Raw genomic sequence first — 19,240 nt, 5'->3', positions numbered from 1 at the left:
TCCTTAGGAAGAAGTGACAGAAGAGCTTCCAAGTGTCAACTACTGTCCTGGTTTTTAAGAGTGAAATGTCTGGGAGCTGGCTGTGTGGACTGAGTTTGGGTGAGACCCAAGCCCTCAGACTTAAGAGGCATGATGCCCACAAGAACGAAAATCCACAGGATTAGTCTTGAACAAGCCGGGAGCCTGCTAAGCCCTGGCATCTGCTGAACTTCCCAAATTACACACATTAAGCTGTTCAGTTCCACATTTTCATAGTGTGCTTCCTGCCAAGCTTCCTAGCACAGTCTACACAATCGGAAATGAAATGAGCAGTTAGACCAATTATGGATGTGGCAGGTCAAACAAATAAGCCCTTATTTAGGACTTAAACAGACATAGTCAACAAGGGTCTAATCCAAAATTGAGATTTGGACAAAAAAAGGCTTTATAAAACAAAAGGGGGGTAGTGGGTAGAGATAGTTGTATAAATTTTTTCTCTGTCTCACTGAAAATACTAAAATAACATTTTATCCAGCCTTTGCATGATGCCACCCTGTCTCCCCTCCCTTGGCCTCTCGAACATTCTCTAGCTCTGTTACTAATCTTGTAGGGCCAGCTCATAGGAAGTGTTATGCTAGGGTATGAGAGTAGTCATCATTGAAAAAAGCTGGGGAATTAATTTGTTCATCGTTTCATACCTAGTTAAATACCCAAGAATTAAAGCCATACACATGAATATTTCTGTGTATGTTCAGGAAGTACAGAGACTGTGTGTTAAAGAAACCCCAAGGGTTTCAGCTAAGTGAGAAATTCTAGGTAGAGTGAGGTGCTGGATTCTTTCTTTTTAAAAAAAATTATTCCCAATTTATTATTTTATTTATTTATGTATTTATTTTTAATGTTTTATTGATTATGCCATTACAGTTGTTCTATTCCCCCTTCATTCTCCTCCACCCTGCACACCCCCCTCCCACCCACATTCCCCCCCTTTAGTTCATGTCCATGTATCACAAGTTCTTTAGATTCTATATTTTCCATATTATTCTTGCCCTCCCCTTGTCTATTTTCTACCTACTGTCTATGCTATTTATTCTCTGTACCTTCTCCCCCTTCTCCTTCTCCCACTCCCCTGTTGCCGACCCTCCATGTGATCTCCATTTCTATGGTTCTGCTCCTGATCTAGCTGTCCTCTTAGTTTGCTTTTGTTTTAGGTGTGGTTGTTAATAACTGTGAGTTTGCTGTCCTTTCAGTGTTTATATTTTTATCCTTTTTTTTCTTAGATAAGACCATTTAACATTTCATATAATAAGGGCTTGGTAATGATGAACTCCTTGAACTTGACCTTATCCGAGAAGCACTTTATCTGTCCTTACATTCTAAATGAAAGCTTTGCTGGACAGAGCAGTCTTGGATGTAGGTCTTTGGATTTCATGACTTGGAATACTTCTTTGCAGCCCCTTCTTGCCTGTAAGGTCTCTTTTGAGAAATCAGCTGACAGTCTGATGGGAGCTCCTTTGTAGGTGACTGTCCCCTTATCTCTTGCTGCTTCTAGGATTCTCTCCTTCATTTTAATCTTGGCTAATGTAATTATCATGTGCCGTGGTGTGTTCTTCCTTGGGTCCAACTTCTTTGGGACTCTCTGAGCTTCCTGGACTTCCTAGAAGTCTATTTCCTATGCCAGATTGGGGAAGTTCTCCTTTATTATTTGTTCAAATAAGTTCTCCACTTGTTGCTGTTCCTCTTCCCCTTCTGGGACCCCTATAATTCGGATGTTGGAACGTTTAAAGATGTCCCGGAGGTTCCTAAGCCTCTCTTCATTTTTTTTGAATGCTTGTTTCTTCATTCTTTTCTGTTTGGTTGTTTCTTTCTTCCTTCTGGTCCACTCCCTTGATTTTAGTTCCAGTTTCCTTCCCATCACCATTGGTTCCCTGTGCATTTTGCTTCATTTCACTTAGTGAAGCCTTCACTTTTTCATCTAATTTGTGACTAAAATCAACCAGTTCTGTGAGCATCCTGACCACCAGTGTTTTGAACTGTGCATCTGATAGGTTGGCTATATTTTGGTCACTTAGAAGTATGGGCTCTGGGGCTTTGAGCTGTTCTTCTTCTTGAGCCATAATGTTTTGGTCTGTTCACATCTGTTACGTATGAGGGGCGTGCACCAGGGCGGGGCAACCCAGGTCACTGGGTGGTGATGCTGTATGTGGGAGTGGGGTCAGAGAGGGGCAATGGCTTTTTTTCTGCTCTCGGATTTTGGTCCCCTCTGCTGCTTCCCACAAACAAATTGGGCCCTTCTGGTGCTAGTTCCCAGGTGTGTGGGCCTGTGCACTCTCCAGGACCCTGGGTCTCTCCAACAAATTCTCTGTGAGCCTGGGAGCTTCTCCCGGCACCTGGACCCCAAAAGTTTTTCCAGTTGGTGCTTTTAGGCTTTAATTCCCATTGCTTGGGACCTGGGTTGCGCGGTCTATCACACTGCTCGCTCCTTTGCCTGGTTTATCTGCACACGAATGTGTGACCGTGGTCAGCCTGCTGCCTTGCGCCCTCACTGGGTCTGCCTGTTGCCACCCCACACCTGGGATCTGCCAACCTCTGCCTGCGCACCTGGGTCGGTCTGGCCACTTTTTCCTGCAGGACCCCTCTCTGACAGCCACTGACTCTGCCCCTCTTACCGGTCTGGATGAATGGTTTGTTGTTGTCGGACTTGGGTACAGTTTAATTTTCTCTCTGTTTTGGTTGGGTTCTGGTTTTTAAATATTTGTTTTCCATAAACTTGGTTGTGCGAGGAATTACAGTGTTTCCACCTACACCTCCATCTTGGCTGGAAGTCAGGTGCTGGATTCTGATATGCCACTATTGTAGTGAGGAGCCAGATGTGGTAGAACTTACTATATATGTGTGTATATGAATATATATATATTTCAATAACTGTTCACCAGATTTGGTTACTCCTCATTCTACAAGTAGAGACTTAAAGTCTTGTGAACACTCGTCATTCTGCAGAAAGGGGAATGCAAGGAGAGGGAGAGAAACATCAATGTATGGTTGCCTTTCGTGCGCCCCCTGCTGGGAACTGGCCTGCATCCCAGGCATGTGCCCTGACTGGGAATCAAACCGCGATCCTCTGTTTCGCAGGCCTGTGCTCAATCCACTGAGCTACACCAGCCAGGGTACCAGAACTGTTTCTTTATCTTCCCTGCACGACTAAGAAAAGCTGCCCCTCATAATACAGGCCCATAATCTTCTCTGCAATTCTGAAGTCCACAAAGCTCTGAAAAATGAAAGTTTTCTCATAAGGTGGCACTAAAACCAACCTGACAGCAAAATCTTACTGGAGCCTCTGACAGGGTAGTTGTCATTGTTATGTATCCCATGTCTCACCACAAATATGTTAATGTGATCACGGGTCCTGCCTCAGACATATGTCTGAACAAATATATAGATTTGGGGGAAGTATAAGCATATAGGTGGTAACTAAAGTCATAAGAATGGTTGACATGGTCCAGGGAAAGAAGAGACTGAGAGGAGAAGAGGGATGAGGAGAGAGCCCCTGAGGACCAAATTTAGTGAATGGACTGGAGGGAGGGTCCAGCAAAAGGGATCCAGGAAGAAGTGAGAGAAAAAGGGAACAAACACGGTGTGCAGGTGCAGCAGCTCAGAGAAGAGAATGTTTCAGCATGGAGGGGTAGTAATCCAAGTCAGCTGCGTAGAGGTCCGCACTGAACCAGAGGCAACTGGGACTTGCAGTCTCAGGAGTCTTGTCTCCCGGAGGCTGAGAACATGTCTCAAAACTATTTTACCTCTTCAACAGTGCTGAGCTGTTGTGCTTTGTGCATTGTGGGTGCCCAATAAAGACTTGCTCATTAATTGAATATGTCAATTAAAGCCATAGAACTGAGAGGCAAACCTGCTTTTGTGAGGACTCATTTGGGATGAAAGACTGGGAAGACAACAGAAAGAGCAGAGAGAAAAAAACATGAAAAATAACCAAGAAGTGAGACACATTTGCTCACTGGCATGCACAGTTGGAAGAGAACATTTCACTCCTTACAATAGGGAAAAGTGGTTGGGCTGGGTAATGAGAAAACAGTAAAATTTGTAGGTCTTTGAAGTGGAAAGGGTAAGAACCGTGGTGGACAGAGAAAGTAGATTAATCAAATAAACATTTTGTTCTTAAACTATGGCTCAGGGCAATTTATAGAACCTTAGACATAATCAAACAGCTAATATTTCACAAATGATAAACATGCAGAGTGGCTGGACACTTGGAAGGTAACAGTTAGTTCCTGGCAAAGCCTGAACTCAAAATGTTTCTAATGAAATAACAATCCACTGCTATTTCCTGACTGTCCCTCTACACTTTTATCAGTAAAATCTGGTTAAGATGAACATTTAGACAGCTGTGATCATCTGACTGAAATCACAGGCACTGGGGCCCAAGCTCTCTCAACAGGCAACAGGTACCACAATGGAACCCAGGGTCCCAGGTGGAGGGCTGCACTCACCTACCTCCTCTGAAAACCCCTGGGAGGGAAGAGTCAAGCATGGCTTCAGTTTTAAACTGTATTAGAGGTGGAAAGGGTACATTCTCTTTTCCAAATGGTATTTGTGATTGTTATAATCAGAAAACATACATTTTTAAGTGTTTTTTTTTTAATGAAAGAGTGGGCAGATGGGAAGAGTTAAAGTGAATCAGGCTTTTTGCTAGTGTGACTTAGAATCAGGTTATGCCAGATGAAAACCAGGCAGGGCTCAAGGGAAACCAGTTCCACTTTCCCTTCCCTGTGTTCTCTTTTGGTTTGGTTTGTAGATTGCTGGTTTGGTTTAAAGGTGGAAGTTCTGTGCAAGGCAGCAACTTGCAATAGGGAACACAATGGCTGTGTTTTTCTTGACTTGGTGAGATGGCAGATCGGTTAAAGGAGGAAGAGAAGAGAGAATGGACACTGAAGATTGTGACTTTGGGGGAATGATTTTCCCCAGAAAGGAGAAGTTTTAACCTCTATAGCTTGGGACAGAGCATTCCAAAACAGCTGGAAAGTCCTCAATAACTTGTCAGATGAAGTAAATTAAAACCTTTCCCAGCCCCATGGGTCAAACCCTGCTGTTCATGAATAACCTTCAAGTTGCTATCCAGCTGTCTCCAGGTTAATGAGTCTCCCAAAGACTTAAAAATTTGATCTGCAAAGATGTGCCATGTTGAAAGTGCCAGTTGTCCCTGCAAGAGAAACAGGGTTTTTTGTTTGTTTTTTGCCTCAGAGATCCTAGACCAGAAATGTAGGAGAGCCCACAAATGTTTCTGCTAGTAGATTGTACTATAGCTCACACTCCCACTTTTTACCCAAAGAAATTCTATCCCTCAGGTCCACCCAAGAAGAAAACATCTTAGGATACACAGCATGGAGTCCCTGCTTCACACCATGAACATCTTTACTCTGGAAAGAATCGGTGGTGTCTCTCCCCAATGTCAATCAGCTCGTATCACTGAAAAGCAGTAAGAGTGTTACCAACACAGGAGACAGTGCCTTACTTGCTTTCTTGCTACTGTGAGAGGTTTCTTAGTGCAAGGACTGAGCCTACCCCTGGCTTGGCCATGTATAGCTGGGAGGCATTTCAGGAAAAAGGGAGCCACTGTCCCCAACAGGTTGCAAATGTTGAGAGCATGTCTCTTCATCAGCCCAGCTTAGGTTGGCTTCTGTGCCTGTGGATCAGCAAAGTCCTTCTCAACAAATGTCAGATGTCTTTGTGTTTGACACTAATGTCAGACCCTGGGACCTGCCTTCCAGGAGCACATCATCTTGGGTCAGGGACCGAAGGCATGTCAGCTGTGGGCTCTGCACACCAACTGTCTCCTATAGAAAGGAACCTGACCCACCTATTGCTCCCTGCTCAGAGTGAAAGCACCAAGCTCTTTCATGTCCAGGAATAGCCACTGATTGGGCCAAGGCCAGGCAGCTAGCCCAAGGTTCACCCCACCCCCGTAGGCTAGGGGGTGCTCCATAATCCAGGAGGCTGGCCTATAGGTACTACATTTAAGGGTTTCCTTGCCCTCTGACTTGTAGTGGGGTTCAGCCAAATGGGGAAATCTAGCCAGAGATAAGCAGGAAGGGGAAAAGTGATACTGGGATATTCACACCTCCACTGAAGGTTGCATTTCTGTAGTGTGGCCCTCTAAATGTCACCCCTCTTCCAGCCAGGCCTCACTTCTTCAGGCCTAGACCTGGTAACAACTCCCAACCCAATGTTACCGACACAAGGTAACACCAACCTTTTGTGGTTTTCCCACCAACCTTTGTAAATAATCCTTTTATCAAACACTCCTCAAAGCACCCCTATCATCTGTTTCCTGCTGAGACCTTGACTGATAGAGGTTTACAAAACTCAAGTGTACACTCTTCACTGTCTGGTTTCTTCTCTCTGTACCAGTAAATTCTGCTCAGCTCCATCGGCAAACACTTACTGCTTCACAGAGACAAGTTGGCCAAGAGGACATTAGCTCAGACTGGTCTACTGCGAGGTGAGGGTGGTGGGGTGGCAGAAGAGGAGCAAGGGAGTGTCCTGCCTCAATGCCAGTAAATATGTTGTGTAAATACTAAGTATGAAAGACAGTCTGATAGCTACCTTCCCCAGGATAAAGTCTGGATCCAACCTTCTGTTGGGCAGAAAAGTTTTCCTTCTCAGGTAAAATTAGTTTCCTTGGCTAAAAATGCTTCGAGTCACACAACCACAAAATAATAATTGAAAGGTTCTCTCGGTGAGAAAGCCATTGCTCTGCTCCAACCAAACAGTTAATTTACCCAAATTAGTGCAGCTGAAGCAAGGTGGGAGTGGAATCTTTTCTATGTTATTTTTGCCTTTTAAATATTGATAAGCTCTCAAAAGGCAAAGGTTAGTGAGCATATCAAGCTATGCTCTTCCTTCAGCCTTTAGAGTGAGGTTAGGGAGAGTGGGTAGGCTGTAGGCAGTACGGCTATTTTTATTTTTGTGATAATTTACCATCTCTGAACACAGTAATGGGGAAGATGCATTGTAAATTTTCTAAAAAGGAGACTAAAAGGGTCTCAAATGATCCAAAGCTGTCTCTCGCCTCTAAGAAAAAAATCCTCCCTCAGCTCTTTGGTGCGTATTATTTTGTCTATTTGGGATCTGGCTTTTAAAGCAGGTTTCCCAACGGGCAGATTCAACAGCAGTCTAAGAAATGCCTTATTTCCTATCTAACATTCAAATGGAAAAACGTAGGATCTCACTCTGGCCAGTGTGACTTGGTTGGGCATCTTCCTTCAAACCAAATGGTTCAATTCCCGGTCAAGGGCACATGCCTGGGTGGTGGGTTTGGTCCCTGGTCCAGGTCTGTACGACAGGCAGCTGATCAATGTTTCTCCCTTACATTGATATTTTTCATCCTATTTTTCTCCCTCCCTTCCCCTCTCTCTCACAGAAAAAAAAAAAAGAAGCCAGGATCTGAATTTATTTGTTTTCCCTTTTCCATCATTTCTTTAAGAAAAGGATATACTGGTTTCTTTAGTCTCCAGTCTTTTGGCAACAGGCATTTAAAAGAAAGAATCATGTGGTAATTATTAATTTTGCATGGGACCAACTCTGGCCTCAGCTTTCATTTGAGATGCAGTTACATGAAAAACAGATTGCGTTAATTTCATTCCCTCTGGGGTTGCTTGGCAACAAGGCCTTGTTCCAGATCATCTCTCCTTGGCCTAGAGTGATCTCTTTGGGGTGTCTCTCATGCTAAGGCAATCATCACACTGTTGCTGTCACTTCTGAATGTGTCCCTATGGTCCTGATAGCACAGGGGATTGATTGGTGGCTTTGCTCCAGTCACTCTGCCTGGGGTCTGTGTAACCCCTGGGCTTGTCAGCACAGAAAACTATGCTTGGGGCATTTGGGATTCAAACAATTAATGTTAGACAAAAAAGAGAGAGAGCATAAGCAATGTCTGAGGTAATCCTGAGGAGCAGTAGGGCTGAGATGGGATAAATACTGATGACCCTTTTAAAAAAAGCATAACTGTGTTGTGTTTTGGACATCTTTATAAGTTAAATGATAAATGCAAGGTCCAGAACAGAATGCATTGGATGATAGCTTTTTTTGGGGGGGGAGGTGCAGAGAAGAGGGGAAGGTATGACAATATTTTGTTTATGTTTGCATAAAGAAAAATGCAGGTGGCCACCTGTGAGTGTTTGTGAGGAGTGAGAGTGATGGACTAGAAAGGGCAGAGGTGAGAACAAGATTTTTTTACCTGCATGTTATCTAGTTAAAGAAAAACAACAAAATTTAAAAATAAAAATTAAACAAGTGTTGGAAACCCAGTGTTAATTTTTAGTGTTTGTCAGTGTTGAGAAAGTTGGGTAGAGAGTATATAGGAATTGCTATTTTTGTAAATTTTTTTGGTGAGTCTGAAATTATTTCAAAATTAAAGTTAAAAGAAATGTTTTCAATATTAGCAACCCCAACAAAATTTTTAGGCTTTCCTTCTTGTTTAACATCATTCTTGCTCTCTTTCATGAAGGGAGTTGGTCTGCACATTTAGAACATTTTGAGTGACTTGGTAGAAGATGGGGGCATCTTTGAGCATTTTGAGCTGCCGAGAAAAGCCCTCAGCTAGGACCATTAGCCTTAATCAGAGTGCAGTTTCATCCACATCCCAGATGAGTTTAGTCGTGGTCCCTAAAGGTCTGAGGAGAAATAAGTGACAGCCTCCTGAGGGACTGGCCTCACTGAGTATGGAACTCCCATTATGAAAGCATCACTCAATTCATATAAGCCCTCACTTGTGCCTTCATGATTTTCCTGGACAGCCTTTAGTGCTTTCTCTCATCTCTGCAGCAGGCATCTCTGCAGCAGACCATCTCCATATGGTCTGCTTTCTCCATGAAATTAAGCTTTTATCTTTCTCCATGAAACTAAGCTCCTTGAGGGCAGGTACAGTGGCCAAGTCATAGACATACACAGCTTCCTGGCATAGCACAACACATACCTTGTTCTTAAGTCTTTATTTTGAAATAATTATGGATTCAGATGAAGTTGCAAAAAATATACAAAGAATGTATAAATGCTTATATTTTAAGAAGAAAATTCTTTAATAAATAACCTAACTTTTTACCTGAATTAACTGGAAAAAGAAGAGCAAATTAAATCCAAAGCAGGTGGAAGGAAGGAGGAGGGGAGATTAGAGAAGAAATAAATGAAACAGAATAGAAAAACAGTATAGAAAATCAATAAAAGCAGAAGTTGGTTCTTTAAAAAGGTCAACAAAATTGATGAGCATTTATCTAGACAAAGATAAAAGGAGAGAAGACTCAAATTACTACCAACCTTATAAAAATGAAAAGGACTATTAAGGGAAAACTATGGAATTATATTCCAACAAATTAGGTGACGTAGATGAAATGGAAAAATTTCTAGGAAGACAAAAGCTACTGAAACTGAGTCAATAAGAAACAGAAAATCAAAACCACAATGACATATCACTTCACACCCACTTGGATGGCTATAATCGAAAAGACAGACAATGTGTTAGTGAGGATGTGGTGGAGTCAGAACTTTCACACACTGATGCTGGGAATGTAAAATGGTACAGCACCTTGGAAAATTGTGTCAGTCCTTCAAACAGTTAAACATAGAATTACCACATGACCCAAAAATTCCACTCATACATACATACTCAAGAAAATTGAAACATATTTTTTAAAAAAACTGGTTCATAAATGTTCATAGCAGCATTATTCATAATAGGATGGCTAAATATGGAAACAACCTAGATGCCCATCAATTAATGAATCAATAAACACAATATGGCATGTCTATATAGTGGAATATTATCCAGCCACAGAAAGGAATGAAGTGCTGGCACATGCTACAATACGGATGAATCCTGAAAACATGCCAGGTGAGAGACACCAACCACAGAAGAACACACAAGGTATGATTACATTTATGTGAAATAACAAGGATGCGCAAATCAATAGAGACAGAAATTAGTGGTTTCTAGAGGACGGGGGAAGGGAGACTGGGGAGTGATTACTAATGCATATGGGGTTTCTTTTGGGGTGATGAAAGTGTTCTGAAGTTAGTGAGGATTGTAGCATAACTGTGACTATACTAAAGTGCTCACAGGGGTGTCCAACCTGAGGCCCATGGGCCACATACAGCTCAGGATGGCCATGAATGGGGCCCAACACAAAACCATAAATTTACTTAAAACATTATCAGATTTTTTTGTGATGATGTGTCACAGTGTATTTAATGTGTGGCCCAAGACACCCTTCTTCTTCCAGTGTGGCCCAGAGATGCCAAAAGGTTGGACACCCCTGCTTAAAGGGTGAATTTTAGGACATATGAATTATATGTCCATAAGAAAAAAGAATGCATAACACCAATAGCTAATGCTTTTCAAAATGTAATGAGAGATTCCATGTACTTTTTACTTATTTCCCCCAGTGGTAACACCTTCCATAACTATAGTACCATATCCCAACCAGGAGAATGACATTAGTTCAATTCATAAAGCTTATCCCAATTTCACCAACTTTACATTCAGCCATATGCGTGTGTGAGCATGTAGTCCTATGCAGTTTATCACATGTGTATATTCATGTCATCACCACTACAGTCAAGATACAGATCTGTTTCATCATCGCACAGTTCCTTCCTGCTCCCTGCCTGTACTCATGCCCTCCCTTTTCCCTTTATCCCCAAACCCTAGCCACCACTAATCTGTTCTCTAGCTCTAGTTTATTCAAATTTTTAACATAAATTGTTATAGGTTATATACAGTGTTGTATAAATGTAACTCTCTGAGTTTAGGTTTTTTCACTCAGCATAATTCCCTTTAGGTCCATCCAAGTTGTATGTAGCAATAATTCATCCTTTTTATTTATTTTTTGTAGTACAGTATTTTTGTCATGTTCATTAATAACTAATATATAAGAACATTTACAATATAAATATAACAATCTAAGAAAGTTCAACTTTTCTTCTTCTACATCTCAATCAATACTAGGTATTAATAAGATAGTCAAAATAATTATGGTAAAAGTTATTATTTCAAAAACATATACACAAATGGTTGGTGCCAGTATGTCTACATATAATTTGGTTTTTGGTGTTCTTTGGATGAAAGAAAGAATATTTCCTTTACTTTACTAAAAGGAATATCTCATAATGCTGGGATGACCTCTCTTGATATTTCTCCTGCTGTTGATATTTAGCATAGTTCTTGTTATGAATGGAGTTGAGTAAACTTGTACTCATCTTGTTAACTCTAAACAAGAGCACATAGCTGGGGGGAGTACTGGCCAAGATGGAAGCGTAGGTAGATACACTTTGCTTCACTTCCTTTTTGCACAGCCAAAAGAAGGATAACAGCCAATTTAAAAACAAAAACAACCAGAAGTGCCAGAAAATCAAACTACATGGAATTCCAACAACCAAGGAGTTAAAGAAGAAACATTCATCCAGACTGGTAGGAGGGGCAGAGACAGGAAGCTGGGGGGAGAGGACACAGTGGCAAGGCAGTGGCCGGCAGCCTGTACAGATAAGCCAGGAGGACAAATGAAGAGCAAGACAAACTGCACAACCCAGGGTCCCGGGGCAGGGAAAGAAAGCCTCAAAGCCTCTGGCTGTAAAAATCTGTGGGGGTGTCATTGGTGGTTTTGTTGGGGGTTCCTGTGAAACTCCCAGTCTCACAGGAAATCCATGAAGAGAGGCCCACCCATCTGGGAATCAGCACCTGAAAGGCACAATCCACTGGTGGGAAGCGAGGGAAGTGATAGAAAGTGGGGTGAGAGCCAAGCAAGTAGCATTGTTCTTTCTCTGACCCCTCCCCCACATACAGAGCCACAACACAGTGAAGTGGGTTGCCCACCTTGGTGAGTACCTAAGGCTCTACCCCTTACAACATAACAGGGGTGCCAAGACAAAGAAATATAGCCCAAATGAAAGGACAGATCAAAACTCCAGAAACAGAACTAAGTGATGAAGGGATAGACAGCCCATCAGATGCAGAGTTCAAAACACTGGTAATCAGGATGCTCACAGAAATGGTTGAGTATGGTCACAAAATAGAGGAAGAAGTGAAGGCTATGCAAAGTGAAATAAAGAAAAATATACAGGGAACGAACAGTGAAGAGAAGGAAATTGGCACTCACATCAACAGTTTGGAACAAGAGAAAGAAATAAACATCCAACCAGAACAGAATAAAGAAACAAGAATTCAAAAAAATGAGGAGAGGCTTAGGAACCTCTGGGACAACTTTAAATGTTCTAACATCTGAACATAGGAGTGCCAGAGGGAGGAGAGGAAGAGCAAGAAATTGAAAACTTATTTGAACAAATAATGAAGGATAACTTCCCCAGTCCGGCAAGGGAACTAGACTTTCAAGTCCAGGAAGCTCAGAGAGTCTCAAAGAAGTTAGATTCAAGAAGAAACACATGAAGACACATCATAATTAAGTTACCCAAGATTAAAGACAAGGAGAGAATCTTAAAAGCAGCAAGAGAGAAGGTGAGGGTTACCTACAAAGAAGTTCCCACAGAAGGTCCCACAGGACCATCAGCTGATTTCTCAAAAGAAACCTTACAGAAAGTAGGGGTTGGAAAGAAGTATTTAAAGCCATAAAGGCAAAGACTTACATCCAAGATTACTCTATCCAGCAAAGCTATCATTTAGAATGGAAGGGCAGATAAAGTGCTCCCCAGATAAGGTCAAGTTAAAGGAGTTCATCATCACCAAACCCTTATTATATGAAATGTTAAAGGGACTTATCTAAGAAAAAAAGATCAAAAGCTATGAGAACAGTAAAATGACAACAAACACACAACTATCAACAACTGAACCTAAAAAACAACAGCAACAAAAAAACTACTCAAACAAGTGCAACAGGAATAGAATCACAGAAATGGAGATCACCTAGAGCAGGGGTGTTAAACTCATTTTCACCAGGGATCACATCAGCCTCGCAGTTGCCTTCAAAGGGCCAAATGTAATTTTATACGCGTACATGTAACTACTCCTTAACAGTTAAGCAAGAGCTCGGCACTGCCTCCAGGTAGAAACAAGGTGCTGGGCAGATAAAACAAGGTGGAGGCCGGATTCGGCCCGAGGGCCTTGTGTTTGCCACCTGTGACCCAGAGGGTTGCATCAGGGGAAATGGGAGGGGGTGAATGGGGGGAAAGCTACAGGCAATAAGAAGCATAATTGGTAGGCCCAAAATAGGGGGAGATTAAGAATAGTATAGGAAATGGAGAAGCCAACTAACTTATGTGTGCAATCTATGGACATGAACTAAAGAAGGGAAGTGATGGAGATGGGGTGCAAGGTAGAGGGGGATAAAGGGAGAAAAAATGGGACAACTGTAATAACATAAACAATAAAATATACTTAAAAAATAAAAGTCCTCTAAAAAAAGTGAAAGAGTACATAGGTGGTTGTTGTAACCAATTACTATAGAAAAAAGGAGATATATAGGTAATGCAACTGTCCAATATTTTTGAGACCAAAATCTGAATCTAAGCTAAAGAGTTCAGCCAAGATTCAGAAATAAAAGCCCACAGAAAATACAGTGTGAAATCAAATTAACTTAAGAACAAAGCCATAAATTGCTCTTTCCAGCAATGATGGTGGTGAATATCCCACGATCTCCCTGAGGGTTTCAGACAACCTCAGCACTGAGTCCTCTGCACAAGCACATTTGGGTCGGGGCGGACACGAAAGTGATGAGGGGAAAGCCAGGGCACAATGGTGCCCCCGTTCTGGGCACAGGTGCATGGGACCCTCTCTAGGGCTATGTAGGGACCATGCCCAACCCTTTTATTTTAAAAAGCATTTTTATTTTTAGAATAGCTTTAGATTAACAAAATTATTGTGAAGATAGTACAGAGAGTGCTATACACACCCATATCCTGTTTCCCCTATCACTAGCATCTCTCATCAGTATGGTACATTTGACACAACTAATGTACCAATTTTGATCCATTCTAATTAACTAAAATCTCTACTTGAGATTTCTGTGTTTTCTCCCTGCTGTCCCTTTTCTTTCTTGGGACTCCATTCAGGATACCACATTATGTTTGTAGTCATATCTCAGGATCCGCTTGACTGCAGCTGTTTCTCAGACTTTCCTTGTTTGTTTTTTGATGACCCTTATGGATTTTAAGGAGTCCTGCTCTGATATTTTGTAGAATGTCTGTCAATTGTAATCTGTCTGATGTTTTCCTCATGATTATACTGGGGTAGAGTGCTTTGGGGAGGAAAACCAAAGAGGTGAGTCCCATCCTCCCCACATCGTAACAAGGAAACGTACTACCAGTACGACTTGTCACTGCTGATGTCACTCTTAATCACCTGGCTGAGACAGTGTTTTCAGATTTCTCTCCTGTAAAGTTACTCCTTGGAAAACCTCCTCGCTCTTTTCATACTGTGCTCCTTGGAAGAAAGTCACTATGCACAGCCCACAGTTAAGGAGTGGGAAATGTGTTCCACCCTCTGACAAACACAACATCTACCATCAATTATTTGCAGTTCCTCTGGATGGGAGATATATCTAAACTACCCAATTTATTACTTTATTCAATAACTTATTTATGTCAATATGGACTCATGAATATTTATTTTATACTTAGGGTAACAATACAATACTACTTTATTTATTTTATCGCTCAAATTGTTCCAGCTTTGGCCATTAGGAGCTCTTTCATTTGGCTCCCATATCCCTTTGACATAACCATCACTATGGGTTGTTGTTGTTTTTTTAAATTGGTGGGTTTTTTGGTGGGGGTGGGGGTTTCTTTTATTTCCTGGCACTAGAAAATGCTCTAGGTTCAAATTGTATTTTTCCTGTCCTGTTCCTAGTGTCAGCCTTTTCTTCATGAAGCCCTGATTCCTTTTATTGGTGAATTAGAAACCAAGAGCTGGGATCTAGGTGTGTTTATTGCTACTGGTTTCTCATTTCTTTTAGTTCTCCCAACTGAGAGAACAAATAAATATAGATGTGTATACTAATGCATATATATATATATATATTTATGTTGTACCTAAAGTAACCTCTTATACCCGCATTAAGCTAAACATGAGGTTGTACTGATATTTCTAACTCTTACTGTTGTTGAGTTACAGAAGTATTTGCGTATATCTGGATAATTCTAGACTCTTCCCCTTGCTTATCTGTAATCTCCCACTCCAAAATCTGGCTCCCATCACCAGATTTTATTTAATTCTTCAATTCCAATAAAGTACATGCATAGTGGTTTCAGAATTGCTGACCCATACCCACATGGGAAATGGTACTAATGTACAATTCCCTTTGCTTTTAGTCTCACAGACTCCTCTCATTTCCAGAATCACTGAGGTCAGTACCTTGTTTCCCTACCTCCTTTAGTGAGGTTGTTTCATACAGTTGGAAAATATTTATATTCTTTAATCACATTCTGTATTCCATCATGGGATCTCTAAACTCGTAGATGATTTTTAAAATTTACATACCTCAATATTTGTTTTGTGATGCAAAGCTGTATGAGTTTTGAAAAAATACTAATGCCTTATAGTCACCATTATAGCACCATGCAGAATAATTTCACTGCCATAAAAAATTCTTCATGTTTCACCTTTTCAGTCCTCCCCTACCCTGAACCCCTGGCAGCCAATGATCTGTTTACCATCTCTATAGTTTTGTCTTTTCTAGAATTCCATAATAATTGGATTTGTACAGTATGCTGGAGTTTTTTTTCAGACTGGCTTCTTTCACTTAGTAGTATGCATTTATGATTCATCAGTGTCTTGAACAGCTTGTTTCTTCTTTATTGCTGTATAATATCCCACTGTTTACCCTGGCTGGTGTGGCTCAGTGGGTTGATCGCAGGTCTGTGAACCCAGGGCTCGCAGCTCAATTCCCAGTCAGGGCACACGCCTGGGTTGTAGGCCAGGTCCCCAGCATGGGGCATGCGAGAGGCAACCACACATTGATGTTTCTCTCCCTGTCTCTCCTTCCTTCCCCCTCTCTCTAAAAATAAATAAATAAACTCTTTAAAAAAAATATCCCACTGTTTAGTCATTCACCATTTACCTATTGAAGGACATGTTGGCTGTTTCCAGGTATCAGTAGCTATGAATCGAACTGTTGTGAACATTCACATGCAGGTTTTTGTGTGGCTGTAATTTCCGAAGCAGTCTGGGGCACTAGTTTTCGAATCAGAAGCATGATTGATGGATCATCTGGTAAGACTGTGTTTAGTTTTATAAGAAACTGCTAAACTGTCTTCCAAAACCACTTTGTATTTTTAACAATCAACAAGAATTCTTGTTTCTCCTTACCTTCTCCAGCAATTGGTGTTCAGTTTGGGGGTTTTTTTAAAAGCCATTTTAATAAGTACGTGGTAGTATCACCTTGTTGTTGTAATTTGAAATTTCCTAATGACAAATGATGTTGAATATCTTTTCATATACTTATTTACCATTTGTAGATCTTTGGTGAGATATCTGTTCAGTTCCCTTGTCAATTTTTTAACTGGGTTGTTTTCATATTGTTGAGTTCTAGATATATTTTTGTAAACTTTGTATACAAGTCCTGCATCAAGTATGTGCTTTGCAACTATTTTCTCTAAGTTCTTGGCTTGTTTTTCCATTGTTTTAAGTGTCTTTTACAAAGAAGACATTTTTAATTTAATAAAGTCAAGCATTAATTTTTCTTTCCTGGATAATGCTATTGTTGTTGTATTTAAAAACTGACCAGTGTAGCTCAGTTGGTTGGGTGTCATCTGGCAAAGCATAAAGTCGCCGGTTTAATCCCTTGCCTGGGTTGTGGGTTCAGTACCCAGTTGGAGCACATAAGGGAGGCAGCCAATTAATGTTTCTCTCTCACATTAATGTTTCACTCTCTCTTTTTCTCTCACCCTCCCCCTTTCTCTAAATATAAATTTAAAAAAATTTTAAACCTCATAACTAGACCCAAGGCTATAAAGATTTTCTCCTATATCTTTAAGAAGTTTTATAGTTTTGCATTTTATATTTTAGTCTATAGTTCATCTTAGTTACTTTTTATAGAAGGTGAAAGGTCTGTATCTAGGTTTGTTTCCTTGCATATGGACATCCTTCATCATTTGTTCAGTCACCATTTATTGAAAAGACTATCCTTTCTCCACTGAATCACCTTTGCTCTTTTGCCAAAAGTAAGGTGGTTACATTGTGGACCTGTTTCTGGGTTCTGTATTTTTTTCATTGATCTGTGTGCCTATTCTTTCATCAACACCATGTTGTCTTGATTATTGAAACCTTACAATAACTCTTGAAATTGGGTAACGTTAGCCTTCCAACTTTGTTCTTTTTCTTCTGTATTGTTTGATTATTCTAGGTCCTTTGCCTTTACATATAAACTTTAGAATCAATTTGTTGTAAATGGTGTTGGAAGATCTGGATAGCTACATGCAAAAAAAAAGAAAAGGAACTCAACCATCAACTTACACCATACACAAAAATAAACTCAAGATGGATAAAAGACTTAAATATAAGTCACAACACTGTAAAAGTCCTAGAGGAAAACATAGGGAGGAAAATGTCATATATTCCACACAGCAATATTTTCACCAATGTCCCCTAAAGCAAGGGACATAAAGGAAAGAGTAAACAAATAGGACTTCATCAAAATAAAAAGCTTCTGCACAACTAAAGAAAACATCAGCAAAATGAAAAGGGAATGGACTGTATGGGAAAATATATTTGCCAATGATACGTCAGACAAGGGTTTGATCTCTAATATATAAAGGACTCACATGACTCCACTCCAGGAAGACAAACAACCCAATTAAAAAATGGGGAAAGGACCTGAACAGACACTTCTCCAAGGAGAATATACAGAAGGCCAGAGACATATGGAAGGATGCTCAGCATCACTAGCCATCAGAGAGATGCAAATTAAAACCACAATAAGATAACACTTCACACCAATCAGAATGGCCATCATAAACAAACAGCAAGTGCTGGTGAGGTCTTAGAGAAAAGGGAACCCTAGTGCACTGCTGGTGGGAATGCAGACTGGTGCAGCCACCGTAGAAAATGGTATGAAATTTCCTCAGAAAACAAAAAATGGAACTGCCTTTTGACCTAGCAATTCTGTTGCTGGGATTATACCCTAAGAATCCTGAAACACCAGTTCAAAAGAACCTTTGCACCCCAATGTTTGTAGCAGCACAGTTTATAATAGCTAAGTGCTGGAAGCAACTTAAGTGCCCATCAGTAAATGAGAGGATCAAAAAACTGTGGTACATTTACATAATGGAATACTACACAGCAGAAAGAAAGAAGGAGCTTCTACCCCTCGCAATAGCATGGATGGATCGGAAGAGCATTTATGGTAAGTGAAATAAGCCAGGTGGTAAAAGACAAATACCATATGCTCTCACCTATAAGTGGAACCTAACCAACAAAACAAACAAGCAAGCAAAATATACCCAGAGACATTGAAATAAAGAACAAGCTGACATTATCCCCTCCCCACTAGAGGGGTGGGGGGAGGGGATAATGAGGGGAAAAAAAGGAAAAGGGTCATCAAGGAACATGTATAAAGGGCCCATGGACTAAGCCAAAGAAGGGTTGGATCAAGGGTGGGAGGTGGGGATGGGTGTGGCAGGGGGGAGCAGTGGGGGAAAAATAGAGACAACTGTACTTGAACATCAATTAAAAAAAGAATCATTTTGTTGTTATCTATGAAATAGCTTACAGATTAAGTGGGAAAGTATTGAAATCTTAACAATATTGAGTTTTCCAATCCATGAACATAGACTATATATTCATTTATTTAGATCTTTTATTTCTTTTCATCAGTGTTTTCTAATATGATCAGTGTTCTGGACATATTTTGTTAGCCTTATACCTAAGTATTTCATTTATTTGGGTGCTATTATAAATAGAATTCCTTTTTGAAATTTGAAATTCCAATCGTTCACTGGTGTCATATAGGAAAGCAATTGACTTTTGTACACTAACTTTGCATCCTACGACTTTGCTATACTCACTTGTTAGATCCAGGAGGTGTTTTTGTTGGTTCTTTGGGATTTTTATGTCATTTGTGAAGAGTTCTATTTCTTCCCTTCTAATTTATACACGTTTTATTTCCTTTTCTTGCCATAATGAACTAGCTAGGAGTTTAAGTACAACATTCAATACAAGTTGTGAGAGAACTTCCTTGTCTTGTTCTTAATCATAAAGGGAAAGCTTTCAGCTTCTCAGTGTTAAGTATAATGTTAACTGTAGGTTGTTCAT

The 19,240-nt window shown here is 40.6% G+C and overlaps 1 protein-coding gene and 1 long non-coding RNA gene across 6 annotated transcripts in view; one reads left to right on the top strand and one right to left on the bottom strand.

The window, feature by feature from the left end:
- B3GNT2 (UDP-GlcNAc:betaGal beta-1,3-N-acetylglucosaminyltransferase 2) overlaps positions 1-19,240 on the bottom strand; it is a 148,867-nt gene that overhangs the window by 42,893 nt on the left and 86,734 nt on the right. The gene's annotated exons all lie outside the window — the stretch shown is intronic.
- LOC119062589 (uncharacterized) overlaps positions 1-19,240 on the top strand; it is a 74,551-nt gene that overhangs the window by 12,044 nt on the left and 43,267 nt on the right. For 3 of the 5 annotated variants that reach the window (XR_008391992.1, XR_008391991.1, XR_005085003.2), the window contains one exon: positions 8-9,715. The exons of 1 other annotated variant lie outside the window; for it this stretch is intronic. This is a non-coding gene — a long non-coding RNA (uncharacterized LOC119062589). Of the gene's footprint in view, positions 1-7; positions 9,716-19,240 lie in introns of those variants that run through there. One more of the 5 variants, XR_008391994.1, reaches the window with a different exon arrangement.

The sequence above is a fragment of the Artibeus jamaicensis genome, unplaced genomic scaffold, assembly GCF_021234435.1.
Source record: "Artibeus jamaicensis isolate MK-2021 breed Jamaican fruit bat unplaced genomic scaffold, CSHL_Jam_final contig_465, whole genome shotgun sequence".
In the NCBI taxonomy this organism is placed as follows: domain Eukaryota; kingdom Metazoa; phylum Chordata; class Mammalia; order Chiroptera; family Phyllostomidae; genus Artibeus; species Artibeus jamaicensis.
Note: the sequence above shows the minus strand (reverse complement) of the source record. Positions and strands in the feature narration are given on the sequence as shown.